Source organism: Protopterus annectens, chromosome 2.part2 (assembly GCF_019279795.1).
Source record: "Protopterus annectens isolate FY-2018-M chromosome 2.part2, PAN1.0, whole genome shotgun sequence".
Taxonomy (NCBI): Eukaryota; Metazoa; Chordata; order Ceratodontiformes; family Protopteridae; genus Protopterus; species Protopterus annectens.
This window is the reverse complement of record NC_056730.1, coordinates 542,046,660-542,063,553: the sequence shown is the minus strand read 5'-3', so window position 1 is coordinate 542,063,553 and position 16,894 is coordinate 542,046,660.

The window sequence follows — 16,894 nt, the reverse complement described above, 5'->3', positions numbered from 1 at the left end:
TGTAAGGATAGAATTTAATTTTTATGCAGACTGCATGAGAAACATTATTTATTTTAGTTTGTATACTGTATGCTATGTGTTTTATATAGGTAAGATGAATCGTAGCCTTAAAGAAAGAATATTGGAACACCTAAGGGATATTAAAAACAAGAAGTTAGAAAGTGCATTAGCACAACATGTCATGGAAAAGGGTAATGGACATGTCTTGAAATTCTTTGTTCCAGACGTTATACATGAGAACATGAGAGGAGGGGACATAAAGATCATTACAGAAGCAAATGAACAAAGATAGATGACATTCTTTAAAGCAGACAAACTACCTGGTTTAAATAGTAAAGTTTCCCTTAAACCTTTCTTAAAAGCACATGCACTTAAACACTGAAAAGAATTTGAATTTAACCAACCCCGGGATTCATGAAGCTTGCGCTAAGTGCAGGCGTAACGTCAGTGTTCCAAAACCAAATATGGCTGGCGAGCGATCCAGGTAAGAGCTGTATCCATGTGCACTACCTGCGTATGCTATGCCCGCACAGCTCCCGGCACCTTTATGCTAATTACCCCATGTGCAACAGTGTAGCATGCACATGAAGGTATGTAGTGATCTAGGAAGTGGTGCAGGCATAGTGTAAGCATGCAGAAATGTAAACCGTAAAAAACGGTTTACATTTTTGCAAACATAAAATCGGAGCCATGACAGTCAACCAAACATATGTATTATATTGTTAATATATGCCACTGGCTAAATATATAGCCATTGGCATAAAAAACATGTACAAAATATAAAAAGAACATTTAATTTTTTTTTGCACTATTGCGAAGTTTAAGCGCAGGGCAGTGGCCCACAAACAGGATTGCAAGGAAAATTGAAAAATATAGAATAAAACTGCAATGTAACACATATCATGATTTCCCCATAATAGTCAATGGCAGGCATGCTACACCACACTATGGTGCAAGGGTTGCTAAGGGGCTGTGACAGTGTTATGCTCGGTAGCTAGGAATTAGTAGGCAATGCCATGCAAATGAAAGGAGTAATAGTGAATCACAGATTCCCCGCTAGTGTAAGGATGCACCTCACAGCGTAGCGTTATAACACCGAGGTGTGCCCTTGAGGTAAAGATGACATCAAGAGAGGGGTGTGTCAACTTTTGCAGTAAGCACATTGGAGCATTGCTAATCCGGTTTGCCCGTAGCTAAACAAAGCTGCAGGAAAGGGGTGCGTTGAACTGGCTTTAGCTTTGCTTAGCTGAGAGCACACAAGGTAACTGAGTATGCATGTGTACAGAGATTAAAACACGCTTAAACTCGGTAAACGGGTTTACACGGCGCACACTGGAGCTGAAACAGGAAGGATATAGGAAAAAATAAGAAAATGCTGCAGCAGGGAAATGGAGTACAAATGACTAATTAACACCTAGGAACCCAACGTGGGCCATTGACAACAGCTAACCAAGATGCAAGCAGCTACCTGCAGAACAGGAAAGGGGAGGGGCTGTACTGCAAAGAAAACAGTAAAGTGTCACAGTAGAACAAAGTAGAATTGCATTATAACAGCTACAAGACAAATTTTGCAACACATGACTGGATAGGGAAAGTACAAAACAAGAAAGACGGCAGGTGGATCCATTCCTGACAATGGGAGGGGATCCAGGTTTAAAAGTGAATTAAAGGGCAACAGATTAATCAAGGCATTCAAGTATAACTCCACACTAAAGGCCCCACACTTGCAGTACTCACTATAAAACCCATAATTAAGATACCCTGCAGCTGGAATTTCTCATACACACCCAGTGACATCAGCAGGATCCATAGCACAATAGTATAAAGTGTGAAAACACCTCACACACACACTTGTGTATTCCCATACACTCTGCACCACTTATGTATACAGACGGGGAACTTTTAATATGTACATATTAGGGGCTGCCATAGCTTTGATCAACCAGCATGTGTTGGAGACTGAAGGTGTTGTGGAGGATGATGCTGACAACCACCTCAGGCACCAGAGGAGGGGAAGAGTGTTCAGACCCAGGGTAACCTACCAGGGGCTACATGATCTGGAGATAGTAGAGCATTACAGGGTGGACAGAGACACCCTACAGCAACTTGTGGAGCTGTGCCAGCTATGCCTCAGAGCCAGAACAAACAGAGGGGAACCCATCCCAGTGGATACAAAGGTATGTGTAAGCCTGAGAATACTAGCTACAGGTACCTTTCAAAGGCCAACTGGGGATATCATGGGAATCTCATAGGCATCAGCATCCAGGGTACTTCACCAGGTCCTGGATGCCATGTTACCACATGCCAATGAGCACATATACTTCCCCCAAATGCAGGAGGAGTTGACCAGCAATATGCATCTCTTCCACCGCGTGAAAGAATACCCAGAGGTACTGGGTGCAATAGACTGCACGCACATACACATAAAAAGTCACCACCCAGTGAGCAGGGTAGGCACTACGTAAACCGCAAGGGATACCCCTCCATCAACTGCCAAGTCATGTGTAATGCCCAGGGCATTATCATGGATGTGTGTGCTGGCAGCCCTGGAAGCTATCACGACTCCCACATCTGGCATGCCTCACAGCTGTATCAGGTATTTGTCAGGGGGGACATCCCAAATGGCAACCCGGTGGAGGATGCTGGCTATGCACTGGAACTGTGAATGATGACGCTTATCAGAAATGCACACACACCCATGCAAGAATGCCATAATGAGGCGCATGCACAAACCAGAATAATCATAGAGCATGTGTTTGGGATGCTTAAATCATGGTTCCATTGCTTGGACATATCTGGTGGAGCCTTGCAGCACTCTCCAGGCATGTGTGCCCACATCTTCATAGTATGTGCCATGCTACACAATATGATCCTGCGGAAACAGCTGCAGCAGGGACAGAATGGTGAAGGCCCTCACAGCCCACCATCATTGCCAAGGGACCCACAGGCACAGAGGTACTCAGACCATGAACACCCTGAGCCAGTCCCAGTTGGCAGATGGAGGCATGCCCAGTATAACCACACCTTGGTAAGGAGGGAACATATAGCACACACACTGACAGTGTAGGCACCTAGGGACTGACACCTTTCTCCACCTGCACACACAGTAAACATGGATGGCACACACACAAGACTACCTGTAGATTGTCATAGGTTCATAGGTTCATAGATTAGTACTAAGCTAACTGCTCTTGCGAGCCATTTTGAGCCTAGCCAATTATCCCTTTTGAGACTCAAACCCTGCACCTTGTGTTTGTAAGGCAAACACCTTAACCATTAGGCCACCCTCCCAACCCTCATGTATAGGCAGTCTACTGTGTGCATCCAACATAGATAGCCCTCAACTATTGCGCACACAACTGCTATTGGCACAAGGTAAGTCAACATCTGAACAATAAATTAAGCTATCAGCATGTGCTGATACTGTATGTATAGGTTCATAGGTAGGTACTTGGCTAACTGCCCAATGGCATTCATAAGCCTAGCCAAAATGTGTCAGCTTTTGCCACCCCATAGATTAATTAACTGTCCCTCTGTGGAGCAGAGCTAATGGCAGGATCCCTGGGGTGTATCTACTGTTCCCCATCCACTCTTCAAGGCTCCTCTTGAAGAGTATTAGTGAGGCGATCTGTATAAAGTAATTAGGGATGTTGTTTCAAAACATTGGGAAGTTTCTGTGACAGGAATCTGTCCCTAAAGCATCTTCTAGTTATTGTTGTGGCAAGGTTTAGCTCACTACAGCATGTGGCTCACTGTGACATGGATTCCCATAGGTGGAGCATATCTATTAAGCCTGAGTTGAACATGGCTTTGTTGGCCAGCAGAGATCATCTCTGAGTAAACGAGATTCCACTGACTAAAGCAGGAGTTTATTCAGTCTAGCTGCATAGGACATATTTGAGGCCAGTAATCCTCTTGGCGAGGTACGTTTGTGGACCTTCCAGCTGTCGGAAGTGTCTTCTGAGGAACATCCCAAATGGGTTATTATTCTCTATGATGGGACTGATGAGTGATGAGTAAAGGGGCACTATAACCTCAGTATGTCTAGATGCGAACCCTTTAGTAATCAGATGGCCTACATAGAAGGATGTCCTAACTACTTTGGAGATATGATTGTCAAAGGAGAGATCACTATCTGCCTTAGTCCCCAGATACCTTATTACCTCATCTGTATTAAAGTGGCTGCCACTTATGTGTTAATATGTGGGTGTTTAGTTTTTCCAAAATGGAATGACCATGCTGCTCGTGGCACTTAGCTGGAGGCCATGACTTTGACACCCTGTGTCGGTCTCTTTGAGGCCCTTTGAAGGATGTCTGTGTCAGCTGGACTGTCATTTATGGCTCCCAGTTTGCAGTCATTGCCAGACATGGTCTGCCGTAGCCCACCTGTGTTTGCCTGTAACTCTGACAAGTATATGCTAAACAGCAGGGGTCCCAGGACTGAGTCCTGTGGGACACCAGTTGTGACTAGTCAAGAGTTGTACCTGGAGGCTGCTATGTGGGGTCTGTGTGTAAGTCTGTTGCTATGTGGGTTCTGTGTGTAAGCCTGTTGGCAACCCATCCTGTGATGTATGGGTTTATGTACAGGCTGGTGAGTTTATCAATAATACCTGAGTGGAGAATGGTGTCAAAAGCCTTGGTGAGGTCCAGGTAGTATGTATGAACCAGCTCTCCCCTCATCTAATGTCTTGGTGACTGTCTGTAAGATGTCAAACAGGTTCAGTAGGCATGATCTGCACTCAACCAAGCTGACCTGGGGTGGGTCAAGTGTTTGGAGGTTACCAATGTCTTTGTTAATGAGTGCCATGAGGATGCACTCCATAGCTTTGCAGACCAGGCTAGTCAGGCTTATGGGGTGGTAGTTACCATGGTCAGTTGTGTTTCCACCTTGGTGGAGTGGAATAACCATTGCTGTGCTCCATTGTATGGGCATGTAGCCTGTGTAGAGGCTGAGGTTGAGAAGCTTAATTAAGTGGGGGGGTTAGTTTGTTTTGTAGTGTTTGCAAGATGCAGTCTGGGACACCATCTGCCTCCACTGATGCTGTATTTTGCCATTTGAGAGGGCCATTTCTACCTGTGTGTCTCTGATGTCGGGGACACTGTACTTTTTGGGTATTGTTGTGGGCTCTTTAGGGGGTGAAATTTGCACAGAATGTATCTGCAAGGATGTTGGCGATATCAGTAAGGTCAGTATATTTTGTGCTATATTGCACCAGCACAGTGCAAATCTGTGTGTTACCACCTAGATCCTTGACATAGCCAAAGAAGGCTTTGTGATTATCTTTCGAATCCTTGCCTATTTTCCTGTTGATGTTAGCCTTGGATGATTTCATGAGGGACCTAAGTTTCTTATTAATACTGGTCACGGATGTCTGCCCTTCTTGGGATTTGCTGTTTTTCTGGACTACTGTCCTACTTCTATTGTAGCCTGTTTATTGTAGGGGTCCACCAAACTGGTGTCTTGGTGGAGCGAGTCTTGGTTTACCAGTGATGGCACGGTCCATACATCCATGTAGGTGCTTATAGAGTGCATTAATAAATTTTTCTGCATCTTGAGCAGTGGTTTTACTTAGTGTGTGGGCTGTGAAATCTCCCACCTCTGTCTTTAGTAGTGTGAATTTAGCTGTAGGAAAGGTATTCACTGTGGTTTCCTTGGGTGGGGGAGATGGTTGGGTGTGGAAATCATCAGTGAATAGCTCATGGTCAGATCTAACCAGTGAACGGTTTACCTCTGCTGTGGTGCACCTGTTGCCCATGTTGGTGACTACCACTTCTAGTCTGTTTCCACCTCTCATTAGGGAGTTTAACATAAGATACAGGGCATATGAGGTGATAAATTCCAGGAAGCGCTGGGCATGGAAGTGAGTACTCGAGTAAGTTTTCCAGTTAATGGTAGGGTAGTTGACATTGACCAATACCAGGGTGTTCGGTAGGACTGTCATGATTTCCACTGTCTCCAGGTTGGTGGAGTGGTGGTCCTGGGTCATGGAGGGTGTTCTGTAGCAGGCCACAGTTTGCATTGCATTTGTGGCTGATGTTAGCTGCACATGGATGATCTCAGAGGAATCATGCTGCCCCACTAACCTGGAGGTGTAAGTATCCCTGATGAATATGGATACACCCCCTCCATGTCTGTGTCAGTCCATGTTCTGTGTCCGAAATGTGTGGTATGGGTTGTAGTCCGGTAGTGCTGGTGTGCTCTCAGGAGCCTTAAAACAGGTCTCATTTACTGCACAGATGTTGACGTTGTCCATACTGAGGAGTGCTGTGAGTGCGTGCATGTTGTGATTACAACCCCTGGTGTTGAGTAGCATAACACTCATTGATTTTGCTATTGTGCTGTTTACAGAGGTGGGATTCACCTTTGAGACTTACCTAAAAAAGGCACCATGGGGGCGCCAATAGCCTTGGCCAGTATTCCAAAGCCTAAGGCTGACATATGCAAGCCGATATGGTATTGTTGCATGCATGTTTCCCATCTGTGCTTGTTTCTCATCTTTCCAGTAGGTAACCTACTGGTAAGCAATAGAAAGCCTTAAACTTATACAAGTCTTCTAGCTTCCAAGATAGGCTTTTGGAGTGATTAAGTATCAGTGTTCTGTATGTTCTTGCTGTACTTAACTGTTTTCTGACTACATGGTGATTTTTCACTGTATATTGTGATCGGAAAGCTCTCTTTATTCACATATTATGTCTGTGATGGCCTGCACTTTAGATGTTCACAGATAGGTAGTAGGCTATCTGCCCAAGGGCATTTAGAAGCAGAGCTACAGTGTGCTTGCTTTCTCCACACCATTGATGAAGTAACTGAGCCTCTGGTAAGCATAGCCAATTAAGTGATTCCAGGCAGAGTTGCCAGAAGCTGTTGAAGACTGGGGTGGCGGGGGGTGATAGGGGCACTTAGTGATCTAAAAAGGGCATGTTAATATGAAAAATCAACACCATTCAATTTCCCCAACATGTTTTTCAGCTATAAAACTTGAGGGGCTTCCCCACCCCCTGGCTGTATGGTTCTGGGACACATGATCCCAGGGGTGTATATTCTGTTACCCATTCACACATCAAGGTTTATCTTGAAGTGTGTCAGTGAGGCGATATGCCTAATCTCATTAGGAATTTAATTTATAGTCTCTCTTTTAATTTGTTATGTTTTTATTTCAAGAGTAAGTGAAACTCAGTGAGTTTGGGCAGCCCCGTCCTTTGCTTAGCCTAGCTTACACATAGAAATTATCTAAATAGGAAATAGGCAGAAGCAACATTAATGTCAACAGTGTAATGGTTACAGCATTTGCATAGTATCTGTGCATTCGTGGTTCAAATCCCAATAAAGTCAGATATGTTTGTCATGTAAAAAAGTATACCTTAACCACAGCTTGCATATTTAGATAGTATTCTTCAGTATACTAAACATTTGAAACACCCATATAAACCCATGTGTGCTGGATAGTAAAGTCAACAGAGAATGTAATGTTATGTAAGCACAAAGAGAGATGTTACTTCACTAAAATGTGTATATCCTGAGTAGTTAACAGATGTGGCCGTGTTTGTGCGCACAGGTTATAAGGTTTAAAGTTTGTTTAACTGTGTTTAACTGCTGCTTTAATGTCACACAAACATGTTTAAACATGCTTACAACTGCTTAAATGAGCCTTATTCTGGAGTAAAAAACATATTTTAAAGGATCACAGGTGTTGAATCCTGGACCATGCACACCATAGTCATGGGACTTACCACTAAGCCATCTGAGCTGTATACATGTTTCATGGTCTTTAAACTACATCTTATACTATAGGCATTCCACAGTACTGACCACAAATGGGACAGTCACTTTGTGTACATATGTAGTTTGTGAATCAACATACACAAGTCTACATATGTATAACTGTTACAAATTAATGCTAAATATATATCTATATTTATATATATATATATATATATATATATATATATATATATATATATAAATATGTACATATATTTATATATATATATATATATATATATATATATATATATATATATATATATATATATATATATATATATATATATATAATTACCTCTATAGCCATATATATATATATATATATAAACATCTATGAACACACTTTGTGACACAGAAACAATCCAAAGGGATTGAAGTGTACACAAAACACATACAGCTCTGGTATTATAACTATTACTATTAACTTAATTCACCATAGAAGGGATGGTTGTTGTATATGTGGAGATTGGGGTGGGGGAGGAATGATGGGTAATGAAATTACGCATCAAGGAGAGTCTGGGTTGGACGTTCAATAAGTGAACTGGAGGGGTATACATGGAGTATGGGGACAATATAAAAAGGACACAAAACAAGAACCATTCTCATCCATAATACACCCTGTCAGGTCACATTGCAATACTTAATTCCACAAACATATGAACATTAACATGTATTATACATATGTACACCAACTGGCTGTCACATTTGTTTACAGTAGTGAGGAATGCCCATAGTAAAATGTATATTCTAAACACAATAACACTTGTACACATCTCAGATGCCTTATTGGTAAAGTCAGTGACAGTGGTGTTCATGGTCCCGGAATCAAGGGCTGTTAATTTATTTTGAGGGCCGGAATAAGGGCTGTTGGATGCAGGTTGATTAAAGCACTTTTAAGCAGTTGTAAGTGGGTTTGCACGGGTTTGCGCGACAGTAAGCGGTGCTTAAACATGGTTAAACAGATAAGCACCTCACAGGTTTAACCTTTGCTTAACGTCACACAGACCATGGGCAAACCTGCTTACAACCGCTTAAATGCACATTAATCACACATTCCCTACTTGTGCCTGCTCTGAGAGGTAAAATAATAACAACTTCCAGGACTAGAATCCACAACCATGTACACCATCCTCAAAGTAACCTACCACTAAGCTAACTGAGATGTACCTATGCCAGTTGTGTATTCAGCCAGGTTAAAACACAAAAGGGAGAATTGTGTGGAAATAGGACAAACCGCCATGTACCCAATGAAAGGTGTATGCAATATATATATATATATATATATATATATATATATATATATATATATATATATATATACAGAGAGAGAGAGAGAGATACATAGATACATGTCGATATATAGAGATATACATATATATGTGGATATATAGATAGGTTAAAAACATCTACACATCTAATGGAGGTACATATAAATGCATGCAATAATATATATTATATACGGTGGTGGTGCTGCGGTAGCATTGTCGCCTCACAGTAAGACGCTGTCTGGTTCGATTCTCAGCTAGAGAGTCTTCTGCATGGAGACATGCGTGAATGGGTGTACCTTCGTTGAAGGTTGTGTGTCAGACCTGGCAAGCCGATATGTAAAAATTAACTGCCAATCATTAGCGGACCGGAGTTCCGCTGTGGTGACCCCTAACCTATATCTATATACCATACATATATATATATATATATATATATATATATATATATATATATATATATATATTTATATACATACATATATATATATATATATATATATATATATATATATATATATATATATATATATATATATATATATATATATATATATATATATATATATATATATACATACATACATACATACATGTGTATATACAGCATCTGAAGTGTTCAAATCCGAGTATAACATGGACCATAGCAATCACACATTCTACCACCCCCAAACAATATGCACATATCATATGATGAGTACATGCCAATACACTATTACAAATATGTTCTATGGACACGAGCCAAATAGGGTTAGTCACCAACACAATTACAATGACTGCAAATATCCATGACAGAAATACACAGACATCTTTCATTTAGCAACATTTTATTACAGTCCGATGTATTGTCAAAAGGATTCAAGGACTAATATTACCTGCATGCTATACAGGAATTATTTAACAGTGCCTTAATGAATCAGCCTAGAATTACCATAGTATTAGTCCACTAAAGGATAGGTGTTCGCATAGGGAAAGAACCCACACACACATATAGAATATGTATAAAAGCAGTTTCTACACACCTGCATCTGCTATGTACACCCACCAACATCTCCACCACACCCAAACTAATTACAACCATACATACTGTCATACCATACCCAATTATTCACCCACTGTACGACATCTGCTAAAGCCTTAACATACCTGGACAGAGACACACTAACATGGCCCTATGTGAAATAGTTACTGTTATGCAATGGAACAGCTGCTGATGTTACAGTGTTTGTTTGAACTAATCCTGTTTCAAAGGGTTGAAAAGTAATTACACTAGGAAGTGTTACCAATTACTGATTATCAGCACAGTATGATACACATTTACACCTAACTAAAGATGTCTGGTGAGCACACTGTAAACCCCCCAACATTATATGCATAGCAATACAGCCTTGAACTGATCAAACATCCTGGCCAGACTGAAATATATGCAGAAGTATTAGGTACAGACAAATCCTGCACAAGTAGCAATGTTCAGAAATATAACAGCAGTACTCACATTTAAACCAAATCTTCTAGGCATTACACATAATATATTTGTGTTTGTCTCCATACAGCTGTTGCAATAGATTTCAAACAACACTTCCAAGCTGTCTTCCTCACACATAAGGCAAAGGGACAACACCCAAGTGGAGTACTCTGTTATACTCCACTGTTGCCATGATATTGGCTAAGGGAGTAGCTTCACAGCTGATGCGCATGTAATTAACTACTTTGGAGCACCAGTTGATGATCAGGATAGCACGTTACTGATCACTAACTATAAAAGAATGCCTTGTCACACATTCAAACCATCTGTATCTACCTGCAGAACAGTACAAAGTACCCAACAGAAGATTGAAACAAACCAAAAACGATTGATATACCAGTCAATAACACCTCCAATTACTAAGGTATGTATAACATTTAGTATGTCTGTGTATGTAGCACCTGTTCTGTAATAATTGCAGTGTAATCAATGCATATAGTGGAAATAGCTATCTTGTAGTGATGTATTGTTGAGCAGTAGTAATGCTTGTAGTATTCTATGTGTGTACTGCTGTAAGTCACAATTCAAACTCCTCATATACCACAAGGGATGATATACATGGGCTTGGAATTCACCAGTTCTTTTCCAGCCACTGTCAGTGTCAGGGTCGGTCCAACAAGTATGTGCTATAATGGGATAGTATATGTTGATATATTGGAACAGTAGACATATGTATGGTTGTATTAGTGAGATGAACATGTCAAAGGTGGGCTTACTATGCAAATATGATTTGCATTGTGAGATATTGTGCCAATAACTGTGTAATGTACAGTATTTTAGGCAGATCTGTATTCCATTTTACATAGCATTTCTGTTATGTTATGCAAACATTAGTTATGTATATTGGCAATTACAATACCCAATAACAGGATACATATGAATTGTAGTCATCTGACAGTTTAGCAGCATGATAGCAAAGAAAACTGGAAGAGCTAGGTAACTATCCATGCACATAAGACATGTAATAGCCACCTCTCGAGTGTTGTTTGCAAGCAATAACAGCTGTGCATGTGTACATGTTATGCAAACGTGTAGTGACCCTTGTTACAGGGCTGGGCCAAATGGCTATGTGCACACCTACATAGAGTGGATATTGAGAGTAGAGACACACTGGTTGAACTTTCAGGTTTGTGTAGCCTAACCTCTCGTTGCCAACCTAACAGCTGCTTGCAAATACTGTATGTAAGGTTGTTCATAGTACTAGTAATGAAACAGGTTGCATATATCTTTAACTCCAGTGTAACGTCTGCAGTAGGAGTGTAAGATGTGGGAGACTGCTGCCCATGTGTAAAAGCTGCTTCACAGGTGATGGCTTACACTATCTGATTATATCCTGATCATGTTGATAGTGGCAGCAGAGTCTATTGATACTTGACTCTGTTTGAGGAGTGGAAGTATGTGCCTAATAGAGCTCATGGTTCTGGTGGATATGTGAGTATATACCCAGAAAAGGATACAGACCTGTTGACACTTGCATCATCTGTAATCAACTGTCAGGATGTGATGTACCTTACAGGCATGTCCACTAGTCAGCCCCCATCCTGGGGGAATGTAATCTCTATGCCATGTACACTGCCAAACCCACCTAACACCACACCCCACACATTGTCTGGAATGCAGCTACAGGGATAAGCTGGAAGGCAGTCCAGTCTACAGCCATGACTGTACTGGACAGTCATTAGGTGTAGGTTAACACATGCATGTCATCACCACAACCAACACATACCCTTACCAGAGCACAGTAAGGACACCCACACATACCACCAGACATCACATACATTCACAGAGGCTTCTACGTATCTGGCCAAGCAAGAGGCCTCCCAAGCTGGAATAGACAGACAAAAAAATATACAAACTGTATGACATAGTTTGCATAAGTGTGCCACACCTCAGAACATGTGGCCAAAAACATGCCCAACAGTGCACATTTGTGAATGCAAACTCTAGCACTATGTTACACACAAAGCTATATAAAGGCATACATACTGTCAGCTGCCTGTCTGCCATGATTAGCCACATACCCATACATTCAGGCCACCTTTTGAACTATGCACATGGGTCTGGCATATTCCATGTTGTTGTGCAGGACCTGTGATGCAGTAGCCTGGACTGCATGGAAACACACATGTAGGAACTGTCAGGTCTTGTAGCCCATGCAGGTACGTCCAGAGGCTTGGGTAGCATTCTGCCATTAGCCAGAATGATATTGCAGTACAAGGACAAAATGATTGTATTCCACAATTGTCTAATGTACTGGTGTAATTCAAAGGGTATCCAGTATCTCTCTGCCTGGGATAACATGGTTGACAGACCATGATGCTTTGCCAGACAGGGCCTGCACCTGTCACCCCGGGAATCTGGATACTGGCTAGGGCTCATGCTTCCCCTATAGTGCAGTCATCATGCAAAGTTCAAGTGAAAGTCCACTGCTGTAACAGGGACAGCCAAGCAATAAATTTCGAGTCTCGCTACTTAATGATACATTTCAGAAACTCAATATGGACTCACTTATGTCAATCTTTAACATGGAGAACATATCTGTAAAGTGACTGAGATATGGCTCAACGCTCCAGAGAGCACCCCTGCATGACCATGTTATAACACATACCTCACCTCTTGGCCATTATCCTTTATTGGAACACACGGGCCACAGGTGTGTCCATATTCCTGAAGGATATGTACACCTCCACACTAGTTGCACTTGCATAAATTCAGATGCAGTATGCTGAGCAACTACCTTTGTGCCAAATTGGAATCTAAATTGCACCTTGTGACAGATCACCCACAATACCTCAGAATTCCCAACTGTCGTCTTGTGCTGTAATGAAGAATATTAGGTATGAGACAGAAAAGCATAATAATGCCTTCTCTCAACTATCCCATTATGAACTGGGAAGACTCCTCATGTACCAACACCTGTGTTCAATGCATGTTGGATTTCATCAACCCCAATGACCTGGATCACCATAGTCACACAAACAGGGCCAACAGTATGCTACACATAGTCAGTCTCCAAAGCCAATGTTATGCTTCTTAAGAGCAAAGTGGTGACTGTCATGGCACCCATGCAGATGGACAATGCATGTGCAAATGCTAAATCCTACACAAATGCACTTTACACACTCACATAAGTGCAGTGATTGTGACACTGAAACAGAATCAAGATTCAACCAAACACAAACAGGAAGGCAAACTGGTGGTACCCTGCCTTAAACTGTACCACAGAAGGTAGTAACTGTTGCAAGAGTGAACACACATGATCAGCCTCAGTAAGATGCAGATACACCATATAAAACTACACAAAGCTACTGTGAAACTAATCAGCCACATATTATGAGGCCAACCACAGAGCATTCTATAGCTGTGTCATGAATCGTAATGGCAACAACAAGACCTGCCATGCTTCACAGCACTATGTCATGAGAAGTACTGCACCTACAGAAATAGCACCTGCTCATCCAGATAGGGTCTTGGATAACCTAAACCCACTCTCACCTCCCCCCCCAACAGGTCACATATTTATATATCCATGTACACTACAGACCCCCTGTAATAACAACTATGCAGGTACAAGCTGCACTCTCTAAAGCCATACATACAGCTTGCATGGGACCTGTCAACATCCCAGGGGGTATCCTACGCAAATATCAAAACAATTTGCTCTCCACATACACATCATGTTCAATCATAGCTTCATGTCAGGCTGTGTACACACTGAATGGTGCTCAGCAACAGTTATCACACCCCACAAAGGGGGAGACAAAACTGATAATGGGAAATAGTGCACTACTACCCTACTAAGTCTGGTCTGTAAGGCCATGAACCTTGATCAACGTATTTGATGTAGTCATTACAGATGTAGATGACAGTAAGGTTGATTGACGCAGCATATCATGACCTTGCCAGGTCTTAGGACACCATCACCCATACTGTGTTCCAGCTACACTCAGTAAACTAGGTGTATATTTCTATGTCACAGGAGTGGTTGGCAACTGGACTGCAGGCAGAACCAACACTACAGAAGGTGTCTGACTAATGCAGGCACATCAAACCAGTGCCAGCTACAGTAATACAGGGTTAATTCCTGGTACTCTCCCTCTTTGTTCTCTATACCACACAGACTAACACAGAAGGCATCTGCCTATTGAAGTTTGCAAATGACTATGAACTAGGAGCAATAATTGACTCAATGAGTGCTGTAATCATTATACAGAAGGGTCTTTGTGAGTCATATGTGTGGTGTGTGATGCATGGCCACAATCAGACAGCTAAGTATTGCAATGTCATCCCATATGTTAAAAACCCTGTACCCATGAACTACCACCTAGTCAGCGGTCAACATAATGGAAACTGTGTGTATGGGATGCAGCTGGAAAGTAGTCTTTACTTTGATAGTTACTTCACCACGCCAGTCAGGTAGTCATAAGTGGCACCCCTAATAATGACAGGGTGCCATCCATGAATATAGAGATCATTGTTCAGACATACTCAACGCTCAAGCGACCCATAATAGATCACATATTTCCTTTAAGGGTTATTGGCCATGTTCAGATGGCCTACACCAGCCTTCCCAAACCCTAGCTCCACTATGTAGCATGATGCCTACCCTGAATAAAGCCATGTCCAACCCAGAGATGTTGGATATGCTACACTTACACATCCCGATTTCAAATAAACACATACTTCATGGACATCCACCTTTCTAGTACAAGGATCATAACATGCCTGACAGATCCCTGTCCCATACACTTTACATACTCCTGCCATACTATGCATCCCTGTCCAGCAAAGCTGCACATTGCCCCTCTTTGAGACATGGTGTGATGACCGCATGGCAAATATATCAATAACCCTGTGGATCAGGTCTGTGGCACTGCTTGAACCGACCACTGAAACTTACCTGTCTGTTGGCTACAGCTAGGTTACCTTTCAGCCTAGGCTCATAAATGGCCCAGGGCATATAGCCTACTATTTCTCTATGACCATACATGCTATAGTTGATATCCAACCCTGCAAATACCATCAAGCTAGCCATTGTCCCATGTGTTTCACATGTGCAACACAGATAATAATGGCAGGATTCTAAACTGCTGTACAGTGCCATGTAGAAGTATATGGCAAAACACATACATGTAAAACTTTCCGTGAGCAAGTCTGCAGGGTCACAGGTTATGTCCCTTAAGGCTGTGTATAACTATATATGTGACATATACACAGCATTAGGTCTATTGCATCATTATGAACACATACAGGCATCTGCTGATAGGTAAACACACCAGTACAGGCAAACAGACATGCTCACATCAAGACAACATCCACATGGAGTATGAGCAATGTCATCACTTGGCACACACATATATGGTGATAACATTAAATCACCAGTAAGTGAGAAATGTGTGTGAGTTAAACATGTCAGTGGTGTTACTGTCATGTAGGGTTGCAAACACATATTTGTAATCTTAATAAATGTGATACACATCTATGTTCAGCTGAACTTCTGTAGTTCTCTGTGAGTTACTGTGACCTGTCTCCATCATTATGTCTTCCAGGTATGCCACATGCCAGGCTGCCACCATACACCCACTTGGAGGATGAGGTCCTCATTCCATACCTCCTTGACAACCATGAAACACTCTTCAGCCATGTGCCACAGGATGTACACCAGCGGGATGCCCAGTGGGAGGTACTTCGCAGGAGGGTAAATGATGTTGTCAGCCACAATTGCACCTATCAGCAGGTGTGCCAATACTGCACTGACCTCATTCGATGGGCAAAACAGCGTGCAAATGCAATTGCCAGGGAACAAGGTGCAACAGGTGGGGGGCCACTCACCCAGCCCTTATTCACACGTACCGAGGAGCTACTGGCCAACCTGGAGACACCTGTATAACTTCATCCACAAGCTTTAGCTGGTATTGTACAGGTGGGTGTCTCACAACCATTGAGCCTGGAGTTGCCTGGTACATCACTACTGCACATATATCACAACTATATTTCATGTAGTTACATGTGTTACTGTACAATATATAATGTAACATCATATGCAAGGCATGTATGCACACATGCCACATACTATAGTTTGCTACTGTATGTATGCACAGATGTGCATACTCCATAGTATAGTCTATTGTACTGACTTATGTGCTAACATGCACATTGCACTCTGTAGCTATCACACAGGTGTGGATAATAATCTAACTGCTGTGTTACTCCTATCTATGTACCTCTGGTGTTTTGCAGTGACAGCAGTCTGTTGCTGGTGAGATTGTTAATATTTATCAAGCTTGATAATGCACAGATCATATTAATTGCATGCTATCTGCCATGTGGCCATTTAAC